We start from the raw sequence: 17,185 nt of genomic DNA, 5'->3' as shown, positions 1-17,185 counted from the left end.
ATCGATACCAATTGACGAAACTCCAGAAAGACTCCAGAGGCGCCGCCACCATCACGAAACTCCGTTTCGGGGGACAGAAGTCTCTGTTCCGGCACCCTGCCGGGACGGGGAAGTGCCCCCGGAAGCCATCTCCATCAACGCCACCGCCTCCATCATGCTCCGTGAGTAGTTCCCCCATGGACTACGGGTTCTAGCCGTAGCTAGTTGGTATTCTCTCCCCCATGTACTTCAATACAATGATCTCATGAGCTGCCTTACATGATTGAGATTCATCTGATGTAATCGGTGTTGTGTTTGTCGGGATCCGATGGATTGTTACATTATGATTAGTCTATCTATAAAGTTTGTGAAGTTATTGTTGCTGCAATCTTGTTGTGTTTAATGCTTGTCACTGATACGTCTCCAACGTATCGATAATTTCTTGTGTTCCATGCCACATTATTGATGTTATCTACATGTTATATGCACACTTTATGTCATATTCGTGCATTTTCTGGAACTAACCTATTAACAAGATGCCGAAGTGCCGGTTCTCGTTTTCTGCTGTTTTTGGTTTCGTAAATCCTAGTAACGAAATATTCTCGGAATCGGACGAAATCAACGCCAAAGTTCCTATTTTCACCGGAAGCATCCGAACACCCGGGAAGGACCGGAGGGGGGCACTGGGCCCCCAGACCCTAGGCCGGCGCGGCCCAGGCCCTGGCCGCGCCGCCCTATGGTGTCGTCGCCCCTTCGACCTTCCTGCGCTGCCTCTCCGCCTATAAAGAGCCCCTGGATCAGAAAACCCGATACAAATTGACGAAACCCACAGAAACCTGCCAGAGCCGCCGCCATCGCGAAGCCAAGATCTGGGGGACAGGATCTCTGTTCCGGCACGCTGCCGGAGCGGGGAAGTGCCCCCGGAAGGCTTCTCCATCGACACCGCTGCCATCTCCACCGCCATCTTCATCACCGCTGCTGCCTCCATGATGAGGAGGGAGTAATCCACCCCTGAGGCTGAGGGCTTCGCTGTAGCTATGTGGTTCATCTCTCTCCCATGTACCTCAATACAATAATCTCATGAGCTGCTTTACATGATTGAGATTCATATGAGTTTGTATCACTACTATCTATGTGCTACTCTAGTGATTTGTTATTAAAGTAGTTTATTCCTCCCGCATGTGTGCAAAGGTGACAAGTGCGTGCACCGTGTTAGTACTTGGTTTATGCTATGATCATGATCTCTTGTAGATTATGGAGTTAACTATTGCTATGATAATATTGATGTGATCTATTCCTCCTACATATGCATGAAGGTGACAGTGTGCATGCTATGCTAGTACTTGGTTTAGTAGCGTTGATCTATCTTACACTAAAGGTTACTTAAACATGAGCATTATTGTGGAGCTTGTTAACTCCGGCATAGAGGGTTCGTGTAATCCTACGCAATGTGTTCATCATCCAACAAAAGTGTAGAGTATGCATTTATCTATTCTGTTATGTGATCAATGTTGAGAGTGTCCACTAGTGAAAGTGTAATCCCTAGGCCTTGTTCCTAAATACTGCTGAGTTACTACTGCTTGTTTACTTGTTTCTTGCGTTACTACTCGCCGCAATACCACCACCATCAACTACACGCCAAGCACTTTTCCGGCACCGTTACTACTGCTCATACTTATTCATACCACCCGTATTTCACTATCTCTTCGCCGAACTAGTGCACCTATTAGGTGTGTTGGGGACACAAGAGACTTCTTGCTTTGTGGTTGCGGGGTTGCATGAGAGGGATATCTTTGACCTCTTCCTCCCCGAGTTCGATAAACCTTGGGTATCCACTTAAGGGAAACTTGCTGCTCGTTCTACAAACCTCTCGCTCTTGGAGGCCCAACACTGTCTACAAGAATAGAAGCTCCCGTAGACATCAAGCACTTTTCTGGCGCCGTTGCCGGGGAGGAAAGGTAAAAGGCTCTCATACTACGGTCTCAGGTAAAGTATTTTTCCGGCGCCGTCGTGTGTGTGCTCGAAGCTATTTACTTTAGATCCTGCAATTGCATCTTGTTGTTTCTTGTTTACACTAGTTTGGCATAATGTACAAGAGTGAGCTTCTTATTCTATTTCCTGATTTAAAACATGGATTGTTTGATGCGAAAATTAAAAAACCTATGAAATCTTCTTTGCATGCTTGGTAGTAATATTAGTATGAACGCTTTGAACACCATTGTTGACAATAATATAGAAAGTTCTAAGCTTGGGGAAGCTGGTTTTCATGATATTTTTAGTCCCCCAAGCATTGAGGAGAAAATTTTCTTTGATGATACTTTGCCTCCTATTTATGATGATTATAATGATAGTGGTCTTTTGGTGCCACCTACTATGGAGAGTGAATTTGATTATGATTACAATATGCCTCCTACACTTGATGAGAATAATAATGATAGCTACTTTGTTGAATTTGCTCCCACTACAACTAATAAAACTGATTATGCTTATGTTGGGAGTAGTAATAATTTTGTGCATGAGACTCATGATAAGAATGTTTCATTTGATAGTTATATTGTTGAGTTTGCTCATGTTGCTACTGAAAGTTATTATGAGAGGGGAAAATATGGTTGTGGAAATTTTCATGTTACTAAAACACCTCTCTATGTGCTGAAATTTTTGATGCTACACTTGTTTTATCTTCCTATGCTTGTTACTTTGCTCTTCATGAACTTGTTTATTTACAAGATTCCTATGCATAGGAAGCATGTTAGACTTAAATGTGTTTTGAATTTGCCTCTTGATGCTCTCTTTTGCTTCAAATACTATTTCTTGCGAGTGCATCATTAAAACTGCTGAGCCCATCTTAACGGCTATAAAGAAAGAACTTCTTGGGAGATAACCCATGTGTTATTTTGCTACAGTACTTTGTTTTATATTTGTGTCTTGGAAGTTGTTTACTACTGTAGCAACCTCTCCTTATCTTAGTTTTGAGTTTTGTTGTGCCAAGTTAAGCCGTTGATAGAAAAGTAAGTACTAGATTTGGATTACTGCAGTTCCAGATTTCTTTGCTGTCACGAATCTGAGCCCACTGCCCTGCAGGAAGCTCAGAAAATTATGCCAATTTACGAGCATGATCCTCAGATATGTACGCAACTTTCATTCAATTTGAGCATTTTCGTTTGAGCAGGTCTGGTGGCCTAATAAAATCCATCTTTACGGACTGTTCTGTTTTGACAGATTCTGCCTTTTATTTCGCATTGCCTCTTTTGCTATGTTGGATGAATTTCTTTGATCCATTAATGTCCAGTAGCTTTATGCAATGTCCAGAAGTGTTAAGAATGATTGTGTCACCTCTGAACATGTGAATTTTTATTGTCCACTAACCCTCTAACGAGTTGTTTCGAGTTTGGTGTGGAGGAAGTTTTCAAGGGTCAAGAGAGGAGGATGATATACTATGATCAAGGAGAGTGAAAGCTCTAAGCTTGGGGATGCACCCGGTGGTTCACCCCTGCATATATCAAGAAGACTCAAGCGTCTAAGCTTGGGGATGCCCAAGGCATCCCCTTCTTCATCGACAAATTATCGAGTTCCTTCTCTTGAAACTACATTTTTATTCGGCCACATCTTATGTGCTTTTTCTTGGAGCGTCTGTTTGTTTGCTTTTGTTTTTGTTTTTGTTTGAATAAATTGGATTACATCATGCTTGTGTGGGAGAGAGACACGCTCCGCTGGTTCGAATGAACACATGTGTTCTTAGCTCATAATATTCATGGCGAAGTTTCCTCTTCGTTAAATTGTTATATGGTTGGAATTGGAAAATGATACATGTAGTAATTGCTATAAATGTCTTGGGTAATGTGATACTTGGCAATTGTTGTGCTCATGTTTAAGCTCTTGCATCATATACTTTGCACCTATTAGTGAAGAATACATAGAGCATGCTAAAATTTGGTTTGCATAATTGGTCTCTCTAAGGTCTAGATAATTTCTAGTAAGGTGTTTGAACAACAAGGAAGACGATGTATAGTCTTATAATGCTTGTAATATGTCTTTTATGTAAGTTTTGCTGTACTAGTTCATACTTGTGTTTGTTTCAAACAACCTTGCTAGCCTAAACCTTGTATCGAGAGGGAATACTTCTCATGCATCCAAATACTTGAGCCAACACTATGCCATTTGTGTCCACCATACCTACCTACTACATGGTATTTCTCCGCCATTCCAAAGTAAATTGCTTGAGTGCTACCTTTAAACAATTCAAAATTTATTACCTCTTATTTGTGTCAATGTTTTATAGCTCATGAGGAAGTATGTGGTGTTTATCTTTCAATCTTGTTGGGCAACTTTCACCAATGGACTAGTGGCTTCATCCGCTTATCCAATAATTTTGCAAAAAGAGCTGGCAATGGGATTCCCGATCCCAAATTAACAAACTAAAAATAGACACTCCTCCATGGTATGTGATTGTTGGACGGCACCCGAAGGATTCGGTTAGCCATGGCTTGTGTAAGCAAAGGTTGGGAGGAGTGTCATCATAATAAAACTAAAATAAAAAGGTACTCCTTCATGGTATGAGATTGTTGGCAGGCACCCGAGGATTCGGTTAGCCATGGTTTGTGAAAGAAAGGTTGGAAGGAGTGCCATCCAAAAATAAAATAAAATGGGAGCCTCTCTTTGAAGGTTTGTCTGGCAAGGGGGTTAGAGTACCCGCTACCATTCGTTGACAACAACAAACACCTCTCAAAACTTTACTTTTATGCTCTCTTTATGTTTTCAAAATCAAAGCTCTAGCACAAATATAGCAATCGATGCTTTTCCTCTATGAGGACCATTCTTTTACTTTTATTGTTGAGTCAGTTCACCTATTTCTCTCCACCTCAAGAAGCAAACACTTGTGTGAACTGTGCATTGATTCTTACATATTTGCATATTGCATTTGTTATATTGCTTTGCATTGACAATTATCCATGAGATATACATGTTATAAGTTGAAAGCAACCGCTGAAACTTCATCTTCCTTTGTGTTGCTTCAATGCCTTTACTTTGAATTATTGCTTTATGAGTTAACTCTTATGCAAGACTTATTGATGCTTGTCTTGAAGTGCTATTCATGAAAGGTCTTTGCTATATGATTCAGTTGTTTACCCATGTCATATACATTGTTTTGATCGCTGCATTCACTACATATGCTTTACAAATAGTATGATCAAGTTTATGATGGCATGTCACTCCAGAAATTATCTTTGTTATCGTTTTACCTGCTCGGGACGAGCGAGAACTAAGCTTGGGGATGCCGATACGTCTCCAACGTATCGATAATTTCTTGTGTTCCATGCCACATTATTGATGTTATCTACATGTTATATGCACACTTTATGTCATATTCGTGCATTTTCTCGGAACTAACCTATTAACAAGATGCCGAAGTGCCGGTTCTCGTTTTCTCGCTGTTTTTGGTTTCAGAAATCCTAGTAACGAAATATTCTCGGAATCGGACGAAATCAACGCCAAAGTTCCTATTTTCACCGGAAGCATCCGGAACACCCGGGAAGGACCGGAGGGGGGCACCGGGCCCCTGCACCCTAGGCCGGCGCGGCCCAGGCCCCGGCCGCGCCGCCCTATGGTGTCGTCGCCCTTCGACCTTCCTCGCGCTGCCTCTCCGCCTATAAAGAGCCCCCGGATCGAAAACCCGATACAAATTGACGAAACCCACGTAAACCCGCCGGAGCCGCCGCCATCGCGAAGCCAAGATCCGGGGGACAGGATCTGTTCCGGCACGCCGCCGGAGCGGGGAAGTGCCCCCGGAAGACTTCTCCATCGACACCGCTGCCATCTCCACCGCCATCTTCATCACCGCCGCTGCCTCCATGATGAGGAGGGAGTAATCCACCCCCGAGGCTGAGGGCTTCGCCGTAGCTATGTGGTTCATCTCTCTCCCATGTACCTCAATACAATAATCTCATGAGCTGCTTTACATGATTGAGATTCATATGAGTTTGTATCACTACTATCTATGTGCTACTCTAGTGATTTGTTATTAAAGTAGTTTATTCCTCCTGCATGTGTGCAAAGGTGACAGTGCGTGCACCGTGTTAGTACTTGGTTTATGCTATGATCATGATCTCTTGTAGATTATGGAGTTAACTATTGCTATGATAATATTGATGTGATCTATTCCTCCTACATATGCATGAAGGTGACGAGTGTGCATGCTATGCTAGTACTTGGTTTAGTAGCGTTGATCTATCTTACACTAAAGGTTACTTAAACATGAGCATTATTGTGGAGCTTGTTAACTCCGGCATTGAGGGTTCGTGTAATCCTACGCAATGTGTTCATCATCCAACAAAAGTGTAGAGTATGCATTTATCTATTCTCGTTATGTGATCAATGTTGAGAGTGTCCACTAGTGAAAGTGTAATCCCTAGGCCTTGTTCCTAAATACTGCTGAGTTACTACTCGCTTGTTTACTTGTTTTACTCGTGTTACTACTGCCGCAATACCACCACCATCAACTACACGCCAAGCACTTTTCCGGCACCGTTACTACTGCTCATACTTATTCATACCACCTGTATTTCACTATCTCTTCGCCGAACTAGTGCACCTATTAGGTGTGTTGGGGACACAAGAGACTTCTTGCTTTGTGGTTGCGGGGTTGCATGAGAGGGATATCTTTGACCTCTTCCTCCCTGAGTTCGATAAACCTTGGGTATCCACTTAAGGGAAACTTGCTGCTGTTCTACAAACCTCTGCTCTTGGAGGCCCAACACTGTCTACAAGAATAGAAGCTCCCGTAGACATCAGTCACTAGGGCCCGAGTGGCATGATCTTAGATGTAAGCTCTATACTTATTGCTTAGATTATATCTACAAGTTCTTTGCACATGTCTATGTCCGGAACCCGAGGCCCCAGAGTGACAACAACTGGGATAACTGGAGGGGAAGGCTTAGGTATGAGGATCACATGTTTTCACCAAGTGTTAATGCTTTGCTCCGGTGCTCTATGAAAAGGATTACCTTAATTGCCAGTAGATTCCCTTGAGGCCCGGCTGCCACCGGCTGGTAGGACAAAAGATGTTGTACAAGTTTCTCATTGCGAGCATGTATGACTATATATGGAAAACATGCCCTACATGATTAATAATCTTGATGTTCTGTCTTAATGCTATTTCCATCCTATCAATTGCCCAACTGTAATTTGTTCACCCAACACTTGTTATTGGAGAGTTACCACTAGTGTAGATAGTTGGGAACCCCGCTCCATCTTTCATCATCATATACTCGTTCTACATGTCATTGGAAGTAGTATCAACTATTTTCTGGTGCCATTGCTCTCATATTACTATTACTGCTACTTTCACATCACCCCTGTTACTAGTTGATACGTCTCCAACGTATCGATAATTTCTTGTGTTCCATGCCACATTATTGATGTTATCTACATGTTATATGCACACTTTATGTCATATTCGTGCATTTTCTGGAACTAACCTATTAACAAGATGCCGAAGTGCCGGCTTCTGTTTTCCGCTGTTTTTGGTTTCAGAAATCCTAGTAACGAAATATTCTCGGAATCGGACGAAATCAACGCCAAAGTTCCTATTTTCATCGGAAGCATCCAGAACACCCGGGAAGGATCAGAGGGGAGCCCTGGGGGCCCCACACCACACCCCGGCGCGGCCAAGGGGGGGGCGCGCCCCCCTAGGGTGTGGACCCCCCAGAGACCCTCTAGCGCCGCCTCTCCGCCTATATAAAGCCCTGGATCAGAAAACCCTTACGCGTTCGACGAAAACCACGAAACCTTCCGGAGCCGCCGCCATCGCGAAGCCAAGATCCGGGGGACAGGATCTCTGTTCCGGCACCCTGCCGGAGCGGGGAAGTGCCCCGGAAGGCTTCTCCATCGACACCGCTGCCATCTCCACCGCCATCTTCATCACCGCTGCTGCTCCCATGAGGAGGGAGTAGTTCTCCATCGAGGCTCGGGGCTGTACCGGTAGCTATGTGGTTCATCTCTCTCCTATGTGCTTCAATACAATAATCTCATGAGCTGCCTTACATGATTGAGATTCATATGATGATGCTTGTAATCTAGATGTCATTATGCTAGTCAAGTGAGTTTTACTTATGTGATCTCCGGAGACTCCTTGTCCCACGTGTGTAAAGGTGACAAGTGTGTGCACCGTGTGGGTCTCTTAGGCCATATTTCACGAATACTTACTCAATGTTGAATGGCGTAGTGAAGTGCTTATTTATATCTCTTTATGATTGCAATATGTTTTGTATCACAATTTATCTATGTGCTACTCTAGTGATGTGTTATTAAAGTAGTTTTATTCCTCCTGCACGTGTGCAAAGGTGACAGTGTGTGCACCGTGTTAGTACTTGGTTTATGCTATGATCATGATCTCTTGTAGATTATGGAGTTAACTATTTCTATGATAATATTGATGTGATCTATTCCTCCTACATATGCATGAAGGTGACAGTGTGCATGCTATGCTAGTACTTGGTTTAGTCTGTTGATCTATCTTACACTAAAGGTTACTTAAACATGAGCATTATTGTGGAGCTTGTTAACTCCGGCATTGAGGGTTCGTGTAATCCTACGCAATGTGTTCATCATCCAACAAAAGTGTAGAGTATGCATTTATCTATTCTCGTTATGTGATCAATTTTGAGAGTGTCCACTAGTGAAAGTCTATTCCCTAGGCCTTGTTCCTAAATACTGCTGAGTTACTACCGCTTGTTTACTACCGCTCGCGTTACTACCGCTGCGTTACTACCGCTTGTTTATCGTCCCGGGCGAGCACTTTTCTGCCGTTGCTACTACTTATTCATACCACTCGTATTTCACTATCTCTTCGCCGAACTAGTGCACCTATTAGGTGTGTTGGGGACACAAGAGACTTCTTGCTTTGTGGTTGCAGGGTTGCATGAGAGGGATATCTTTGACCTCTTCCTCCCCGAGTTCGATAAACCTTGGGTATCCACTTAAGGGAAACTTGCTCGCTGTTCTACAAACCTCTCGCTCTTGGAGGCCCAACACTGTCTACAAGAATAGAAGCTCCCGTAGACATCAAGCATTTTTCCGGCGCCGTTGCCGGGGAGGAAAGGTAAAAGGCTCTCATACTACGGTCTCGGGTAAAGTATTTTTCCGGCGCCGTTGTGTGTGTGCTCGAAGCTATTTCCTTTAGATCCTGCAATTGCATCTTTTTGTTTCTTGTTTACACTAGTTTGGCATAATGTACAAGAGTGAGCTTCTTATTCTATTTCCCGATTTAAAACATGGATTGTTTGATGCGAAAATTAAAAAACCTATGAAATCTTATTTGCATGCTGGTAGTAATATTAGTATGAACGCTTTGAACACCATTGTTGATAATGATATAGAAAGTTCTAAGCTTGGGGAAGCTGGTTTTCATGATATTTTTAGTCCCCCAAGCATTGAGGAGAAAATTTTCTTTGATGATATTTTGCCTCCTATTTCTGATGATGATAATGATAGCGGTCTTTTGGCGCCACCTACTATGGAGAGTGAATTTTGTTGTGATTATACTATGCCTCCTACACTTGATGAGAATAATAATGATAGCTACATTGTTGAATTTGCTCCCACTACAACTAATAAATTTGATTATGCTTATGTGGAGAGTAATAATTTTATGCATGAGACTCATGATAAGAATGCTTTATGTGATAGTTATATTGTTGAGTTTGCTCATGATGCTACTGAAAGTTATTATGAGAGAGGAAAATATGGTTGTAGAAATTTTCATGTTACTAAAATGCCTCTCTATGTGCTGAAATTTTTGAAGCTACACTTGTTTTATCTTCCTATGCTTGTTACTTTGCTCTTCATGAACTTGTTTATTTACAAGATTCCTATGCATAGGAAGCATGTTAGACTTAAATGTGTTTTGAATTTGCCTCTTGATGCTCTCTTTTGCTTCAAATACTATTTCTTGCGAGTGCATCATTAAAACTGCTGAGCCCATCTTAATGGCTAAAAAGAAAGAACTTCTTGGGAGATAACCCATGTGTTATTTTGCTACAGTACTTTGTTTTATATTTGTGTCTTGGAAGTTGTTTACTACTGTAGCAACCTCTCCTTACCTTAGTTTTGTGTTTTGTTGTGCCAAGTAAAGTCTTTGATAGTAAAGTAAGTACTAGATTTGGATTACTGCGCAGTAAACAGATTTCTTTGCTGTCACGTATCTGGGTCTAATTCTCTCGTAGGTAACTCAGAAAATTATGCCAATTTACGTGAGTGATCCTCAGATATGTACGCAACTTTCATTCAATTTGAGCATTTTCATTTGAGCAAGTCTGGTGGCCTAATAAAATCCATCTTTACGGACTGTTCTGTTTTGACAGATTCTGCCTTTTATTTCGCATTGCCTCTTTTGCTATGTTGGATGAATTTCTTTGATCCATTAATGTCCAGTAGCTTTATGCAATGTCCAGAAGTGTTAAGAATGATTGTGTCACCTCTGAACATGTTAATTTTTATTGTCCACTAACCCTCTAATGAGTTGTTTCGAGTTTGGTGTGGAGGAAGTTTTCAAGGGTCAAGAGAGGAGGATGATATACTATGATCAAGGAGAGTGAAAGCTCTAAGCTTGGGGATGCACCCGGTGGTTCACCCCTGCATATATCAAGAAGACTCAAGCGTCTAAGATTGGGGATGCCCAAGGCATCCCCTTCTTCATCGACAACATTATCAGGTTCCTCCCCTGAAACTATATTTTTATTCGGCCACATCTTATGTGCTTTACTTGGAGCGTCTGTGTGCTTTTGTTTTTGTTTTTGTTTGAATAAATGCTTGTGTGGGAGAGAGACACGCTCCGCTGGTTCATATGAACACATGTGTTCTTAGCTCATAATATTCATGGCGAAGTTTCCTCTTCGTTAAATTGTTATATGGTTGGAATTGGAAAATGATACATGTAGTAATTGCTATAATGTCTTGGGTAATGTGATACTTGGCAATTGTTGTGCTCATGTTTAAGCTCTTGCATCATATACTTTGCACCTATTAGTGAAGAATACATAGAGCATGCTAAAATTTGGTTTGCATATTTGGTTTCTCTAAGGTCTAGATAATTTCTAGTATTGAGTTTGAACAACAAGGAAGACGGTGTAGAGTCTTATAATGTTTACAATATGTCTTTTATGTGAGTTTTGCTGCACCAGTTCATCCTTGTGTTTGTTTCAAATAAGCCTCGCTAGCCTAAACCTTGTATCGAGAGGGAATACTTCTCGTGCATCCAAAATACTTGAGCCAACCACTATGCCATTTGTGTCCACCATATCTACCTATACTACATGGTATTTTCCCGCCATTCCAAAGTAAATTGCTTGAGTGCTACCTTTAAAATTCCATCATTCACCTTTGCAATATATAGCTCATGGGACAAATAGCTTAAAAACTATTGTGGTATTGAATATGTACTTATGCACTTTATCTCTTATTAAGTTGCTTGTTGTACGATAACCATGCTTCTGGGGACGCCATCAACTTTTATTTGTTGAATATCATGTGAGTTGCTATGCATGTCCGTCTTGTCTGAAGCAAGAGAGATCTACCACCTTCATGGTTGGAGCATGCATATTGTTAGAGAAGAACTTTGGGCCGCTAACTAAAGCCATGATTCATGGTGGAAGTTTCAGTTTGGACACATATCCTCAATCTCATATGAGAATAATAATTGTTGCCACATGCTTATGCATAAAAGAGGAGTCCATTATCCGTTGTCCATGTTGTCCCGGTATGGATGTCTAAGTTGAGAATAATCAAAAGCGAGAAATCCGAAATGCGAGCTTTCTCCTTAGACCTTTGTACAGGCGGCATGGAGGTACCCCATTGTGACACTTGGTCAAAACATGTGCATTGCAAAGATCCGGTAGTCCAAGTTAATTAGGACAAGGTGCGGGCACTATTAGTATACTATGCATGAGACTTGCAACTTGTAAGATATAACTTTCATAACTCATATGCTTTATTACTACCGTTGACAAAATTGTTTCATGTTTTCAAAATAAAAGCTCTAGCACAAATATAGCAATCGATGCTTTCCTCTTTGAAGGACCATTCTTTTACTTTTATGTTGAGTCAGTTCACCTATTTCTCTCCACCTCAAGAAGCAAACACTTGTGTGAACTGTGCATTGATTCTTACATATTTGCATATTGCATTTGTTATATTACTCTATGTTGACAATTATCCATGAGATATACATGTTACAAGTTGAAAGCAACCGCTGAAACTTAATCTTCTTTTGTGTTGCTTCAATACCTTTACTTTGAATTATTACTTTATGAGTTAACTCTTATGCAAGACTTATTGATGCTTGTCTTGAAGTGCTATTCATGAAAAGTCTTTGCTTTATGATTCAGCTTGTTTACCCATGTCATATACATTGTTTTGATCGCTGCATTCACTACCTATGCTTTACAAATAGTATGTTCAAGATTATGATGGCATGTCACTCCAGTAAATTATCTGTGTTATCGTTTTACCTCGCTCGGGACGAGCAGAACTAAGCTTGGGGATGCTGATACGTCTCCAACGTATCGATAATTTCTTGTGTTCCATGCCACATTATTGATGTTATCTACATGTTATATGCACACTTTATGTCATATTCGTGCATTTTCTGGAACTAACCTATTAACAAGATGCCGAAGTGCCGCTCCTCGTTTTCTCGCTGTTTTTGGTTTCAGAAATCCTAGTAACGAAATATTCTCGGAATCGGACGAAATCAACGCCAAAGTTCCTATTTTCATCGGAAGCATCCAGAACACCCGGGAAGGATCAGAGGGGAGCCCTGGGGGCCCCACACCACACCCAGGCGCGGCCAAGGGGGGGGGGCGCCCCCCTAGGGTGTGGACCCCCCAGAGACCCTCTAGCGCCGCCTCTCCGCCTATATAAAGCCCTGGATCAGAAAACCCTTACGCGTTCGACGAAAACCACAGAAACCTTCCAGAGCCGCCGCCATCGCGAAGCCAAGATCTGGGGGACAGGATCTCTGTTCCGGCACCCTGCCGGAGCGGGGAAGTGCCCCCGGAAGGCTTCTCCATCGACACCGCTGCCATCTCCACCGCCATCTTCATCACCGCTGCTGCTCCCATGAGGAGGGAGTAGTTCTCCATCGAGGCTCGGGGCTGTACCGGTAGCTATGTGGTTCATCTCTCTCCTATGTGCTTCAATACAATAATCTCATGAGCTGCCTTACATGATTGAGATTCATATGATGATGCTTGTAATCTAGATGTCATTATGCTAGTCAAGTGAGTTTTACTTATGTGATCTCCGGAGACTCCTTGTCCCACGTGTGTAAAGGTGACGAGTGTGTGCACCGTGTGGGTCTCTTAGGCCATATTTCACAGAATACTTACTCAATGTTGAATGGCGTAGTGAAGTGCTTATTTATATCTCTTTATGATTGCAATATGTTTTGTATCACAATTTATCTATGTGCTACTCTAGTGATGTGTTATTAAAGTAGTTTTATTCCTCCTGCACGTGTGCAAAGGTGACAGTGTGCACCGTGTTAGTACTTGGTTTATGCTATGATCATGATCTCTTGTAGATTATGGAGTTAACTATTGCTATGATAATATTGATGTGATCTATTCCTCCTACATATGCATGAAGGTGACAGTGTGCATGCTATGCTAGTACTTGGTTTAGTCTGTTGATCTATCTTACACTAAAGGTTACTTAAACATGAGCTTTATTGTGGAGCTTGTTAACTCCGGCATTGATGGTTCGTGTAATCCTACGCAATGTGTTCATCATCCAACAAAAGTGTAGAGTATGCATTTATCTATTCTGTTATGTGATCAATGTTGAGAGTGTCCACTAGTGAAAGTCTATTCCCTAGGCCTTGTTCCTAAATACCGCTGAGTTACTACTCGCTTGTTTACTACTCGCTGCGTTACTACTCGCTGCGTTACTACTGCTTGTTTATCGTCCCGGGCAGAGCACTTTTCCGCCGTTGCTACTACTTATTCATACCACCCGTATTTCACTATCTCTTCGCCGAACTAGTGCACCTATTAGGTGTGTTGGGGACACAAGAGACTTCTTGCTTTGTGGTTGCAGTGGTTGCATGAGAGGGATATCTTTGACCTCTTCCTCCCTGAGTTCGATAAACCTTGGGTATCCACTTAAGGGAAACTTGCTGCTGTTCTACAAACCTCTGCTCTTGGAGGCCCAACACTGTCTACAAGAATAGAAGCTCCCGTAGACATCACTAGTGCTTTTCCAGGTGCAGCTGAATTGACAACTCAGTTGTTAAGGCTTATAAGTATTCTTTACCTCCCCTTGTGTCGAATCAATAAATTTGGGTTTTACTTCACTCGAAGACTGTTGCGATCCCCTATACTTGTGGGTTATCACCTACTATGTGGTATTTTTCTGCCATTCCAAGTAAATACTTCATGTGCTACCTTTAAACAATTCAAAAGTTATTATCTCTTATTTGTGTCAATGTTTTATAGCTCATGAGGAAGTATGTGGTGTTTTATCTTTCAATCTTGTTGGGCAGCTTTCACCAATGGACTAGTGGTTCATCCGCTTATCCAATAATTTTGCAAAAAGAGCTGGCAGCGGGGTTCCCAGCCCCAATTTATTAACCTTAACTAATAATTCTCTTCACATGTTTTGCCCTGATTCATCAGTAAGCAACTTAATTTTGCAAATAGACACTCCTTCATGGTATGTGAAATGTTGGAAGGCACCCGAGGATTCGGTTAGCCATGGCTTGTGAAAGCAAAAGGTTGGGAGGAGTGTCAGCTATAAATAAAACTAAAATACATGTGTAAACAAAAGAGAAGAGGGATGATCTACCTTGCTGGTAGAGATAACGTCCTTCATGGGAGCCGCTCTTTGAAAGTCTGTTTGATGAGGGGGTTAGAGTGCCCACTACCATTCGTTGACAACAACAAACACCTCTCAAAACTTTACTTTTATGCTCTCTATATGATTTCAAAACTTAAAAAGCTCTAGCACATGATTTAATCCTCGGTTCCTCTCGCGAAGGGCCTCTCTTTTACTTTATGTTGAGTCAGTTTACCTACTTCCTTCCATCTTAGAAGCAAACACTTGTGTCAACTGTGCATTGATTCTTACATACTTGATTATTTGCATTCATCATATTACTTTTTGTTGACAATTATCCATGAGATATGCATGTTGAAAGTTGAAAGCAATTGCTGAAACTTAAATCTTCCTTTGTGTTGCTTCAATGCCTTTACTTTGAATTTATTTTGCTTTATGAGTTAACTCCTATGCAAGACTTTTTGATGCTTGTCTTGAAAGTACTATTCATGAAAAGTTTTTCTATATGTTATCTATTTGTTAGCAAACTATAGATCGTTGCCTTGATTCACTTCATTCATCTCATATGCTTTACAATAGTATGATCAAGATTATGTTAGTAGCATGTCACTACAGAAATTATTCTTTTTATCGTTCACCTACTCGAGGGTGAGTAGGAACTAAGCTTGGGGATGCTTGATACGTCTCCAACGTATCTATAATTTATGATGTTCCATGCTAGTTTTATGACAATACCTATATGTTTTGCTCGCACTTTATAATGATTTCATGCATTTTCTGGAACTAACCTATTAACAAGATGCCGAAGTGCCAGTTCCTGTTTTCTGTTGTTTTTGGTTCCGGAAAGGCTGTTCGGGCAATATTCTCGGAATTCGACGAAACAAAGACCAAATATCTTATTTTCCCCGGGAGGTTCCAGAACACCAAAGGAGAGTCGGAGGCGGGCAGCAGGGGAGCCACACCATAAGGCGGCGCGGGTGGCCCCCTGGCCGCGCCAGCCTATGGGGAGGGGGCCCCGTGGCCCTTCCGACTCCGCCTCTTCGCCTATAAAGTCCCTCGCGACCTAAAACCTCGACACCAATTGACGAAACTCCAGAAAGACTCCAGGGGCGCCGCCGCCATCGCAAAACTCCGTTTCGGGGGACAGAAGTCTCTGTTCCGGCACGCCGCCGGGACGGGGAAGTGCCCCCGGAAGCCATCTCCATCGACGCCACCGCCTCCATCATGCTCCGTGAGTAGTTCCCCCATGGACTACGGGTTCTAGCAGTAGCTAGTTGGTACTCTCTCTCCCATGTACTTCAATATAATGATCTCATGAGCTGCCTTACATGATTGAGATCCATCTGATGTAATCGGTGTTGTGTTTGTTGGGATCCGATCGATTGTTACATTATGATCGGTCTATCTATAAAGTTTGTGAAGTTATTGTTGCTGCAATCTTGTTGTGTTTAATGCTTGTCACTAGTGCACGAGTGGCATGATATTAGATTTAAGCTCTATACTTATTGCTTAGATTGTATCTACAAGTTGTTTGCACATGTCTATGTCCGGAACCCGAGGCCCCGGAGTGACAAAGAATCGGGATAACTGGAGGGGAAGGCGTAGGTATGAGGATCACATGTTTTCACCAAGTGTTAATGCTTTGCTCCGGTGCTCTATTAAAAGGAGTACCTTAATTGCCAGTAGATTCCCTTGAGGCCCGGCTACCACCGGCTGGTAGGACAAAACATGTTGTACAAGTTTCTCATTGCGAGCACGTATGACTATATATGGAAAACATGCCTACATGATTAATAATCTTGATGTTATGTCTTAATGCTACTTCAATCCTATCAATTGCCCAACTGTAATTTGTTCACCCAACACTTGTTATTGGAGAGTTACCACTAGTGTAGATAGCTGGGAACCCCGGTCCATCTCTCATCATCATATACTCGTTCTACATATCATTGGAAGTACTATCAACTATTTTCTGGTGCCATTGCCTCTGTGTTACATTGCTATCGCTGCTGTGTTACTGTTACTATTGCTCTCATATCACTGCTGCTTTCACATCACCCCTGTTACTAGTGCTTTTCCAGGTGCAGCTGAATTGACGACTCAGTTGTTAAGGCTAATAAGTATTCTTTACCTCCCCTTGTGTCGAATCAATAAATTTGGGTTTTACTTCCCTCGAAGACTGTTGCGATCCCCTATACTTGTGGGTTATCAATTGTACTATTCTATTTTTAGTAAAAAAATAGGTGGTGCAAAAGCTTGAAATCGACAACGTATCTTGTCGGTAGTCTAGCTTAGCTTGGTATGATCTAGTGCCACCATGTTTAACCAAACTAATCCCACGAGCGACAAATATAGGTGATGGAATTTGTGGTATGAA

Source organism: Lolium rigidum, chromosome 5 (assembly GCF_022539505.1).
Source record: "Lolium rigidum isolate FL_2022 chromosome 5, APGP_CSIRO_Lrig_0.1, whole genome shotgun sequence".
NCBI classification, from domain to species: domain Eukaryota; kingdom Viridiplantae; phylum Streptophyta; class Magnoliopsida; order Poales; family Poaceae; genus Lolium; species Lolium rigidum.
Note: the sequence above shows the minus strand (reverse complement) of the source record.